Genomic DNA, 11,069 nt, shown 5'->3' on the forward strand with positions numbered 1-11,069 from the left:
CCCTCCAAAACTATTCAAAATCTAGCCGCCTCTGCAGACAGATTGGAGACCTCTGTGATGTTCTCATGCGGCTAGAGATGGGCTAAGGCTAATACCTGCCTCTGCAAATCTAGAATTTTGAAGGATGTACCATGCTCCCTGACTGTAAACTGAAGCATGCCTCCTCACTGACTCTGAGAGACCAGCCTCGAGATCAGATACGAACTGAATATCAAGAGATGCTCTGTGATTACGAAGAGATGAAGATGGTCCCTCCTCCTCTGCTCTCTCTTCTGCTCTCTCCTCAACACCCTTCGATCAACCACCATCAATCTTCGAAAAACCCATGCGATGTAGTGTGTGGCGGTTGATGGTGTCAGAATGTGACAATTTGGTGACTGCCTCTCCCTCAAAAAAGACTTCGAACCTCTTAAAGATCAAGGTGAGTGCCATACTATAAGGCAAATGAGCCTTAGACCTATTCAGGGTCTCCCTCATGGCCTCAAACATCAAAGCAGGAAGGTTCAAGGGGGTCTCGGTGATCACATGGTACACAATGCAAATATCCCTACCAGATAAGAGGTCATGCCTGCCACTCCTAGGGACAAAAAGTTTAGTAACCATGTGATGCAAAAGCCTCATCTAATTGAAAGAATTTTTGCTTCTAATTTATTCAAGTTTTCAGTAAATGTTCTCTCTAAAATAGTACTTAATCCTTCTTCTTTGATTGAGAGTTTCATATAAGTATAGCCTTCACAAGGCAAGTGTAAGATTTGTCCCAAATGCAATGGATCAAGAATAATATTAACACCTTTCACCAAGGATTTTACTGTTCCATTGCAGTAACTCAAATTTAAGTAAAATTTTCTGACCAAATCAACATAAGTATTTTTTTTAATAAACAATAAAACTTTCATCTTTGATTTTTAATCTTTGATCCAATAGAGAACCCTTCTTTTTCAAAAAACTTGAAATCTATATTCTTTCTGGATTTTATTTTTCGATTGGAGAGAGGTACCTTGCTTGGACTGAGTGGAGACTGTGAAGAAGCTGGAGCAGGATCTGAAACTGGAGTTGGAGCAAAAGAGGGCTTGACAGCCATTCTTTTTCTGCGCACATCTTCCTCTAACCCTCGAACAGATTTTTTTTTCTACGGTAGCTTTGATTTGGGAGCCATTTTGGACAGGAGAGACTTGCAAACAGCCTGAGAGATTTGATGAGGGGTAGAGTGAAAGAGATTTTAAGAAAAAGCAAAGATTTTGGGGAGATAGACAGTCGATTTGAAAAAGAGGTTTGAAGCTAGGGTAAGCTCAAACCACCCAAATGAAGAAGAAAGAGAAGAGAGATTTAAATCCTAAAGGGGCGATTTAAAGGGAAAAATCTGATGGAAAGAGGGATTTTGAGATGAGAGTGGAGAGGGAGGTGATCTTGTTCGATGGAATGGGGAAGACGAATGGCAAAGGGATCGGCTCTTTGCAATCGATGAAATCTCAATAAAACAGAGCCCGATGGATTTTAAAAAAAATTACAAGTTTATCCTAGGGTCGATCCTAGAGTCGACTCATGGTATAAAAATTTAAAAAAGATTATGAAAAAATTTTGAAAAAGCTTGAAACTTGAGGGAAGGGTGTCTATTTGAGAGATTGATCAAATGAAGGATAATTTTGAGCTTTTAAGAAAGGAGAGATATGAAATTAGCTCAAAAATAAATTGGTTTAATAAATTTTTGATAAATTGAACTTGGAATTAGAAAGATACTCAAGCTGAAGGATCAAGGATTTCTAATTCTCTCCTAATTTTACAAAATCTATCTTCACTTAAGGTCTTGATAAAGATATCAGCCAATTATTTTTCAGTACATATATAATCAAAAATTACATCTTTATTTTGGATATGTTCTCTTATAAAATGATGTCTAATTTTAATATATTTTGATCTAGAATGCTGAATTGGATTTTTAGTTAGATTAATAGCACTAGTGTTATCACATCTTATGGGAGTTTCATTGAGTTTGATGCCAAAGTCCTCAAGTTGTTGCTTAATCCACAGGATTTGAGCACAGCAACTTCCGGTTGTAATGTATTCGACCTCAGTCGTAGACAGTGCTATCAAATTTTGCTTCTTGCTAAATCAAGAGATTAAGTTAACTCCAAAAAATTGATATGTTCTACTAGTACTTTCTTTATCTATATTCAGCAAAATCGACATTTGGATATCCTATTAAATCAATTGATGAGTCTTAGAATACCATAATCCTAGAGTTTATGTACCTTTTAAATATTTAAGAATTCTTTTAACTACATTTAAGTGTGATTCTTTTGGATTTGATTGAAAGCGTACACATAAATAAATACTAAACATAATATCTGGTCTACTAGTAGTTAAATACAATAAAGAACTAATCATGCCTCTATAAAGTTTTGAGTCTATATTTTTACCTCCTTCATCCTTGTCAAGCTTACATGATGGGCTCATGGGTGTACCAATTGCTTTGGAGCTCTCCATTCAAAATTTTTTGCATAGTTCTTTTGTGTACTTGCTTTGAGTGATGGAGATTCTTTCCTTTGTTTGTTTGATTTAGAGTCCGAAGAAGAATGTACGTTCTTCCATCATGCTTATCTCGAACTCTCTCCGCATGAGCTTAGCAAAATCTTGACAAAGAGTTTCATTTGTAGATCCAAATATAATGTCATCAACGTATATTTATATAAATAAAATATCATTATGATTTCTTTTAATGAAAAGGATTGTATCTATATTTTTTTTAAAAAATTATTATTAAGCAAGAATTTACTTAACCTTTCATACTAAGCTCTAGGTGCTTGTTTTAAACCATATAAAGTTTTGTTTAATTTGAAAATATGATTAGGAAAAGCATGATTTTCAAAATCGGAGGTTGTTCTACATATACTTCTTCAGCAATATAACCATTTAGAAAAGACTTTTGACATCTATTTAGAATAACTTAAAATTCATAAAGCATGCATATGCAAGTAAAAGCCTAATTGCTTCTAATCTAGCAATATGTGCAAAGGTCTCATCAAAATCAATTTTTTCTTCTTGATTATAATTCTTTGCAACCAATCTAGTTTTATTCCTAATTATATTTTCATATTCATCCAATTTATTCCTATATACCCATTTTGTGTTAATTACTGGATAATTTATAGATCTTGATACTAAAGTCCATACATTATTTTTTCAAATTGATTAAGTTCTTTTTGCATTGCATTGATCTAATTATAATCTTTTTCAGCTTCATCTATGATTCTAGGTTTAAAATAAAAAATAAATACAAAATGATTGTATGCATCTCTAAGTGAAGAACGAGTTCTTACTCCATGTGTAGGATCACCAATGATTAATTTTTTGAGATGATTGTGATCATACCTCTATTTTTTGGATAGTTCATTTGTACCTTGAGATTGTTCTTATTATTCTTCACCTTCATTATCTTATTTGTTTTCATGTTCTTTTTCATTTTGAATTGTTGAGTCTTTTAGGATGAGCTCCTTCATCCCTTCTATAAGAAGATCTGCATCATCAATATCTTTATTCTTCTTTGAACGAAGATCATTAGTCTCATCAAAAATAACATGTATTGACTCCTCTACTACTAAAGTTTTTTTGTTGAAAACTCTAAAAGCTTTGCTAGAAAAGGAATAACCAAGAAAAATAGCTTCATCGAATTTTACATCAAAATTTTCTAATCCTTCTTTATCATTGTTCAAAACAAAACATCGCAACAAAAAATGTATAAATATGCAATATTTGATTTTCTTTCTTTCCAAAGCTCATAGGGTATTTTCTTTAGAATTGATCTAATTAAAGCACGATTTAATATGTAACATACCGTGTTAATTGCTTCCGTCTAAAAGTATCTTGGGAGGTTGCTTTCACATAGCATGTTACGGGCCATTTCTTTAAGGATTCTATTTTTTCTTTCTACTATCCCATTTTGTTGGGATGTCCTAGGTGCTGAAAAGTTATGGTCAATGCTTTTTTCATCACAAAATTTTTTAAAATCTTGATTTTTAAATTCGGTTTCATGATCACTTCGAATATGTTGAATTGAAAAATCTTTTTCATTAGTAGCTTTTCGATAAAATTTTGATAACACATGAAAAGTTTCATCCTTATGTGTCAAAAAGAAAACTCATGTAAAATGAGAAAAATCATCAATAATTACAAAATCATATCATTTTCTACCTAAACTAGTAGTTCTAGTGGGTCCAAATAAATCCATGTGCAATAATTCTAATGGTCCAAAAGTTAAAATAATATTTTAGATTTGAATGATACTTTTGTTTGTTTACCTAGTTGACATGCATCACAAATTCTATCTTTTTCAAAATTTAATTTAGGTAAACTAGTAATCAATTTTTTTTAATAAATTTTGAAAGTGAATACATGCTAATATGTGCAAGCCTACGGTGCCAAAGCCAACTAGTCTCATTAATTTTGGCATTCATGGCTACTAGGCATTGCATGTTTATCTTGAAAAGATCATTCAAATCTACCATATAAACATTACCATGTCTATGCCCAACAAATTTAATGCCTTCATCATTGGGATTAGTTACTATGCATAATGATGATTCAAAAATAACTTTGTACCCTTTGTCACAAAATTGACTAATGCTTAGTAGATTATGTTTCAAACCATCTACTAATAAAATATTTTCAATATACTTAGAGAGAGTGATACCAATGTTACCTATATCAATGATCTTTTCTTTGCTATTGTCTCCAAAGGTAATCATCCCTCCATTTTTTGCATCAAGTGTGATGAATTGAGATTCATCACCGGTCATGTGTCTTGAGCACCCACTATCAAGATACCATTTTCGATTCGTTTCTTGGGGTGCAAGACACACCTACATATAAAAATCAGGTTTTGACTTTAGGTATCCAATTTTTTTGGATCCTTTTTGGTTAGTTACAATGGTTCTTTTTGGAACCCATATTCTCTTTACATCAGAATTTTCAGATTTGTTAGAGAAACATGTATAGGATTTGTATCCTACTTTATCACATTTAAAGCAAGTGATATTTGAAAACTTGCTGCTTGATGAGTTTACAAAGATATTTTTTAAAAATTTTTGTTTCTTTAAAGGATTGTAGCTAAGACTGGCTTTATCATAAACGATCTTTTGATTTTCAAGTATCATTTGAAGTTTATTTAAACTTAGAGTGAACTTTTCTATCATAAGTTTTAACTTAGCAATTTTATTTTTCAAGTTTAGATTTTCTTGTATCAAGATCAATTTTTTATTTGAAATAATCTCATTTTTTTTAGTAAAGATTGATTCTTTGATTTCAATTCTTTGTTCTTTACCCCTAACTTCTTTAGATCATCAATTAGATTATAAATACTTCTTGAAGTTCTTCAAAAGTAAAGTCATTAGGAGTTTCAGCGTTTACCTCATTTTTATGTGCCATAAGGCACAAGTTGGCTTATTTATGTGAATCTTCTTCTTCGGAGCTTGACTCATCACTATCACTCCATATAGCCATCATAGCCTTTTTCTTGTACTTTTTGGGGCCCTTCTTAAGTTATGGACATTCGGACCTAAAGTGCCCCAGCTTCTTACATTTATAACAAATAAGGGGTTGCTCCTTATCCTTCTCCTTGCTATGCTCTCCTTTTGTAGGTGGCCTCTTCTTCATCCCTTATTTTTTTTTTCTTCAAAAATCTTTTAAACTTTCTAGTGATGAGGGTCATTTCTTCATCTTGCTCTTCATTTTTATTTTTTCGGATTCCTCATCGAGTTGAGTAGTGGACTTGAGGGCGATTGTCCTCTTCTTCTTGACATTTTCTTGATGTTGTTTCATGCTTAGCTCGTATGTCATTAGCGATCCTAGAAGCTCCTCCAAGGGTAAAACATTCAGATCTTTGGCTTCTTGATTGCGGTCACTTTGACCTCTCACGTCCTTAGTAAAGATCTAAGAATCTTTCTCACAAGATTGCTGTTAGAGTAAGACTTGCCAAGACTTTTTAGATCATTAATAATATCCGTAAAATGAGTAAATATTTTAGTTATTGATTCTTCATGCTCTATTTTAAAGAGTTCATATTTGTACATAAGCATGTTAATTTTTGATTCTTTAACTTAATTAGTGCCTTCATGTGTTACTTCTAATCTATCCCATATTTTTTAGCTGACATGCATGTGAAATATGATTAAACTCATTAGCATCTAAAGCACAATATAAATATTCATGGCTTTAGCATTGAGTTGAGCCATTTTCTTGTCAACCTCATCCCATTCTCTTTCGAGTTGGTTGATTCTACACCATCAATTATCTTAGTGGGTGTGTGTGGTCCATTAACTATGATACTCCATATATCATAGTCAAGTACTTGGATAAAGATTTTCATTCGAGCTTTTCAATAGGTGTAGTTTGACCCTATTGAAAAGTGAAGATCGGTTTGTGGACTGCCCCTCGGCTAGTGAAGCACCAACTGAGTTACCATAGATCTTTGGCTCTTTGATGGTTAAATAAAAAAAAAAGACTAGAGCATCGAGCTTTGATACCACTTGTTGCCCAGCTATGCAACCCAAGAGGGAGGTGAATTGAGTTTTTAAAATTTTAAAGTTAATTTAGAACTACGAGGATTAAATAATAATGAGTATGATATATGTAGAGAGTGATTTAAGCAAGGTGTAGAAATTAGATGCAAGAATGCAAGAAGATAAGAAAATTTAGAAAGAGAGCAAGAAGCACAACACAAACAAATAAGATTATAGTGGTTCGGTGCCAACCTTGCACCTACATCCACTCTCCAAGCTCCTACTGAGAATTCAAATTCACTAAACCGTATTCAACAAGAACAACGTCGGTACCTCTGACTCTAGCTATCTCAAACTAGAATACTTATTTTTTGGGTACAAGCTAACCCAATACAATCTGATTCAAGGTTCGGACCAACCTTTTCAAGTTTTGGAACCCTTCTAAAACTAAAGATTAAGACAAAATAGAGTATGTGAGTTAATCACACGAAAATATAAATTTAGCTCCTTTAATGAGCAAATAAAACTTTAAATACACTTTACACAATAAGAAGGAAGCTTTTTGATTTTTCTCAAGTGGTTGAAGACTTGAATGAGCTCTTGAGGGGTTGGTGAACTTGAATTGAAAGCTTTTTTGCTTGAAGAGTCTTTTTGCTTAGGGCTGAAATGAATGCTTGAATCTCTTCAATCTTCTTCTTTTTTTCTCCTTTAAGTGCCTTTATAGCTTCAATAGATGGTAGAGATAAATCTGGCTAAAATAGAGCCATTGGAGATCATTAAAAGAGCATTAAATACTGTCAAAAAGAGCTGAAAACTAGCCGTTATGGAAGTTTCCATCACAGGGGTCGACTCATGGGGTCGACCTCTGCACAGGGTCGACTCATGGGGTCGACCTCTGTGGCACAGAATAGAAAATCACTGTTCTGTATCTTTGACCTGCACAGCAACAGAGGTCGACTCATAGGGTCGACCTTTGGGTGTGCCAGCAAAAATAGCATGCCGTTCAGCCCTTTTGACAGGAGTCGACTCATAGGGTCGATCCAATTCTTTAAACTTGAATTTTCTCAACATATCATCCAAAAAGTATGAAATTACCTCCAATAGATCACAAATCTTCTGTTCTTGCTCTTGAGACTTTCGAATCAGAACTTGATAAAATTATGATTTTTCCTTGAAATACAATAAATCTTTTTCAAGCCAAAATCATTAGTAACCCCTCAAATGTATTGTAATCATTAAAATTAATTCATGAAGTAATAAAGTATCTCCGTCCTATAGCATTAAACAGTTCTTTAACATTACTGATCTCCAATAGGCCACTCAGAAAATATTCAAAAACAGACCTCTTAATAGTAATCAAGCTAATCCTATTAGACTTTTTTCATTTGACAAAATAATCCTTTTGTTCAGGTATACTCTGATCATTGAGATTATCAGATTTATTCTCACGCAATGCCAGGTCAATGTCAGCAATCCATAGAGCAAATTTCACATCTTGCTTCCACCGTTTATAATTTGACCTAGTCAAAATCTCAACGATAATACTATTATTATTAACACCAAATGAGACTGTATAATCAAACAGTCTGAATATAAATATTAGTCAATTGGGTATATACATAAACAACATAAGTTATAAACAAGAGCTCAAACACATATCACAAATTCTCCTTTGGGCAGAATATACAATATACATGTGCCCTTCAGATGAAGCCACACATAAAAAAATACTCTAACATTTAGAAGCCTATCCCCTTTGGATAAACAGATCCCAAAAGTTAGAGCACCCTCACGATATAATGCTCCATGTAATTTTAAGTTAAAATACACAATAACCCTTTTTGGGCCAGCGATTATGTGCCATAACTAGAAAATATCCCTCTTATGATGAAAAAATTCTATGAACTAACATAAATAAACTACTTTGGTGATAAATATTCATGCCAACCCATAAAATTATCCATACAAAAAAATAAATATCCAAACAAATACAAGATGACATTCTTTAACCACATGTATGCCCACAAATGATCATCCAGAATGGGATACTTAGCAACATGCACCCTACTGATCATTTTACTGTGTAATATCGCATTCCAAAGTCATAGTAACTGATTTGTGTAGCTCAAATAAATAATTTAGGTTTTAACATATTTAATCTCCTCAAGGAAAGATGAAAGTATATAAAGTATATTTACAACTAGGAAAAACACATGCTACCAAAGGGTCTATCACATGTCAATATAATTTTTCAAGTTATTATATCTCAAAAGATATTTTAAAAAATTACATATTATGTCACATAATTATAAAAATATCAAAAAATTAATTTTCTGAGGACTATCATCAAAAATTAACCTTTTTTTAAGGATTAAATTGAAGTTTTGAAAGACTATTTTGAAATTAAAAGCTTCAGCAAGGCCTAGAAGTAATACAAGAAACTTTATGCAATAAATTCCACAATAGGAACTAAACTATAATTTTTGTTTGATTAAAATCAAATATTATATTATACAGGGACTAAAATGCAAAAGTGCCATAAAACTTAGATTAGCAAATTGGGTTAGGATTTTGGGTTGAAACCCAAAACTCGAAACCCGCTAAGAAGTCTTCTCCCTCAGGCAGCAGGAAAGAGGGCCAAGCGATGCCTCTTCTGCCCCAAAATCCAGTCGATGACTATCGAAAATTGACCAATCGGCTAGCCGCTACTGTCTCCCTAACACCAGCCGTTGGTAGCCATCGGTAATCAAAAAAAAATCATCGATCTATTGAGATCTAACGATCTCAATATATATATATATATATATATATATATATATTATATATATATATATATATATATATATTGTTTGGTTAACTGATGGCCGTCAAGTCGCGTTTAGCACCGCCGCCTGCCCATATCGTGGCCGAAAGTCTATGAAAGGGAGGAGGAGGAAGAGGACACGACGGCAGGAAGGACCACCAGCCCTCATGATTTCCACCTCTTTTTTTTGGATTCATAGATTGGGACGGAGATGACTGTCCCCTCATCGTCGGCTCCTACTGATCACCAGTGGACCGCCGGATGGCCACCGACATGCGCATGAGGTCCTTGTTGTCACCACAAGGTAAAAGGAGGCACGGTGGTGGGAACCACCGCCCTTCTCCTTTTCCTCTATTTTTTTTAAATATTTTGTTTGGATATTGGGATCTCATCGGAACCACAAGCTCCTCACCGTCGGTAGTTCCCAGTCATCGTCGGAGCTTGATCCCACTGAAGATCAGTCCGGCCGGCGAGCAGAGAAGGAGAAGAGGGCACGGCCACGGGATCCATCCCTTTTCTTCCTCTCTTTTACTCTTTTATTTTTATTTATTTTTGTATGAATCCAAAAAAAAAAAATTGATTTTAACCTTCTACAAAAAATTTCAGGCTCTGATACAAATTGTCGGAATTTTTTCAAAATCATATGCAAAAGATTAGAAAAATAAAATTATAGATGCATACCTATATTCGCAATTGATTCTCAAAATTTGATCAATCACGGATGCTCAGAAGAACACCGAAGGCCAAGTCCTTCTCCCCAATTTTCTCTCAACAGGTGACTATTCGATGGAGCAAGCCTGAGAACTAATCTCATGATATTTAAGAAAGTGAAGAGGGGACCTAGCCATTCAAAAAAGAAATCCTAATAGCCTCTCCCATCACGGGCTCAAGTTGGGTTTTGGCCTACACTGTGCCGCTTCAACTATATCACCCAACATAAGGTCCGCATAGTCCAAAACATAGGATCACTAACAATATTAGGTTTACATGCATGTCCATCAATTAGATCATATAATCAATCTATTTTTAATAAAATAAAATAAAATAAAATAAATAATTAATTAATAACAGTCCATAATTAAAAAAATTCTCACACATCAATCTTACTGACTCTGGAAAAGTCAACTTGAATGCAAATTGATATTTTGGCAGATTAAGCTGCGGTCTGTTCAGCTAGAGAGGATGTACAATGAGAGGTTTGCCTCAGAGCTTGATGCTTGAGTGGTACAAAGAAAGCGCCAAACTGGGAATTTTTGCTCCTCCAAGTTTGTGGTTTGCCTTCCGGTTCCAGACTCAAAATTCTCTCTTGTATCTTCCAGTTTGCTAGAGGGTTTGATGCAGAGAACATCAGAGCTTCCGAAGAACTAAGAAGCGGGTCACAACACAAACAACTGAGCCTCAGACACCTGATACATTAGTGGCTTGCTTATTTCATTCTCTCTTATTTGTCTTCAATCATAAATTATGCATCTCATATTTGAAGGCAATAGATGTGTTGTAACAAAGCGCATAGCTATAGAGAAAATAATATTTGAGCAAACGGGAAAAAAAACAAACATGCAGATTGAAAAGACAGAGATTTAACGTGGTTTGGCAATATACCTACATCCACAGTGGAGAGCAGCGAAATAATTCACCATGATGAGAAAAAAAAATGTTTACGGAAAGGTATACCAGTCTTTTTTTCTCTTGGCCTAAATCCCAGAATCCCCAATACACCAGCAATTATTGCTGTGTATCGTTTCTGGCCTCAGCTTTTTTTTTTTTTGTTT

The sequence above is a fragment of the Elaeis guineensis genome, chromosome 6 (genome assembly GCF_000442705.2).
Source record: "Elaeis guineensis isolate ETL-2024a chromosome 6, EG11, whole genome shotgun sequence".
NCBI classification, from domain to species: Eukaryota; Viridiplantae; Streptophyta; class Magnoliopsida; order Arecales; family Arecaceae; genus Elaeis; species Elaeis guineensis.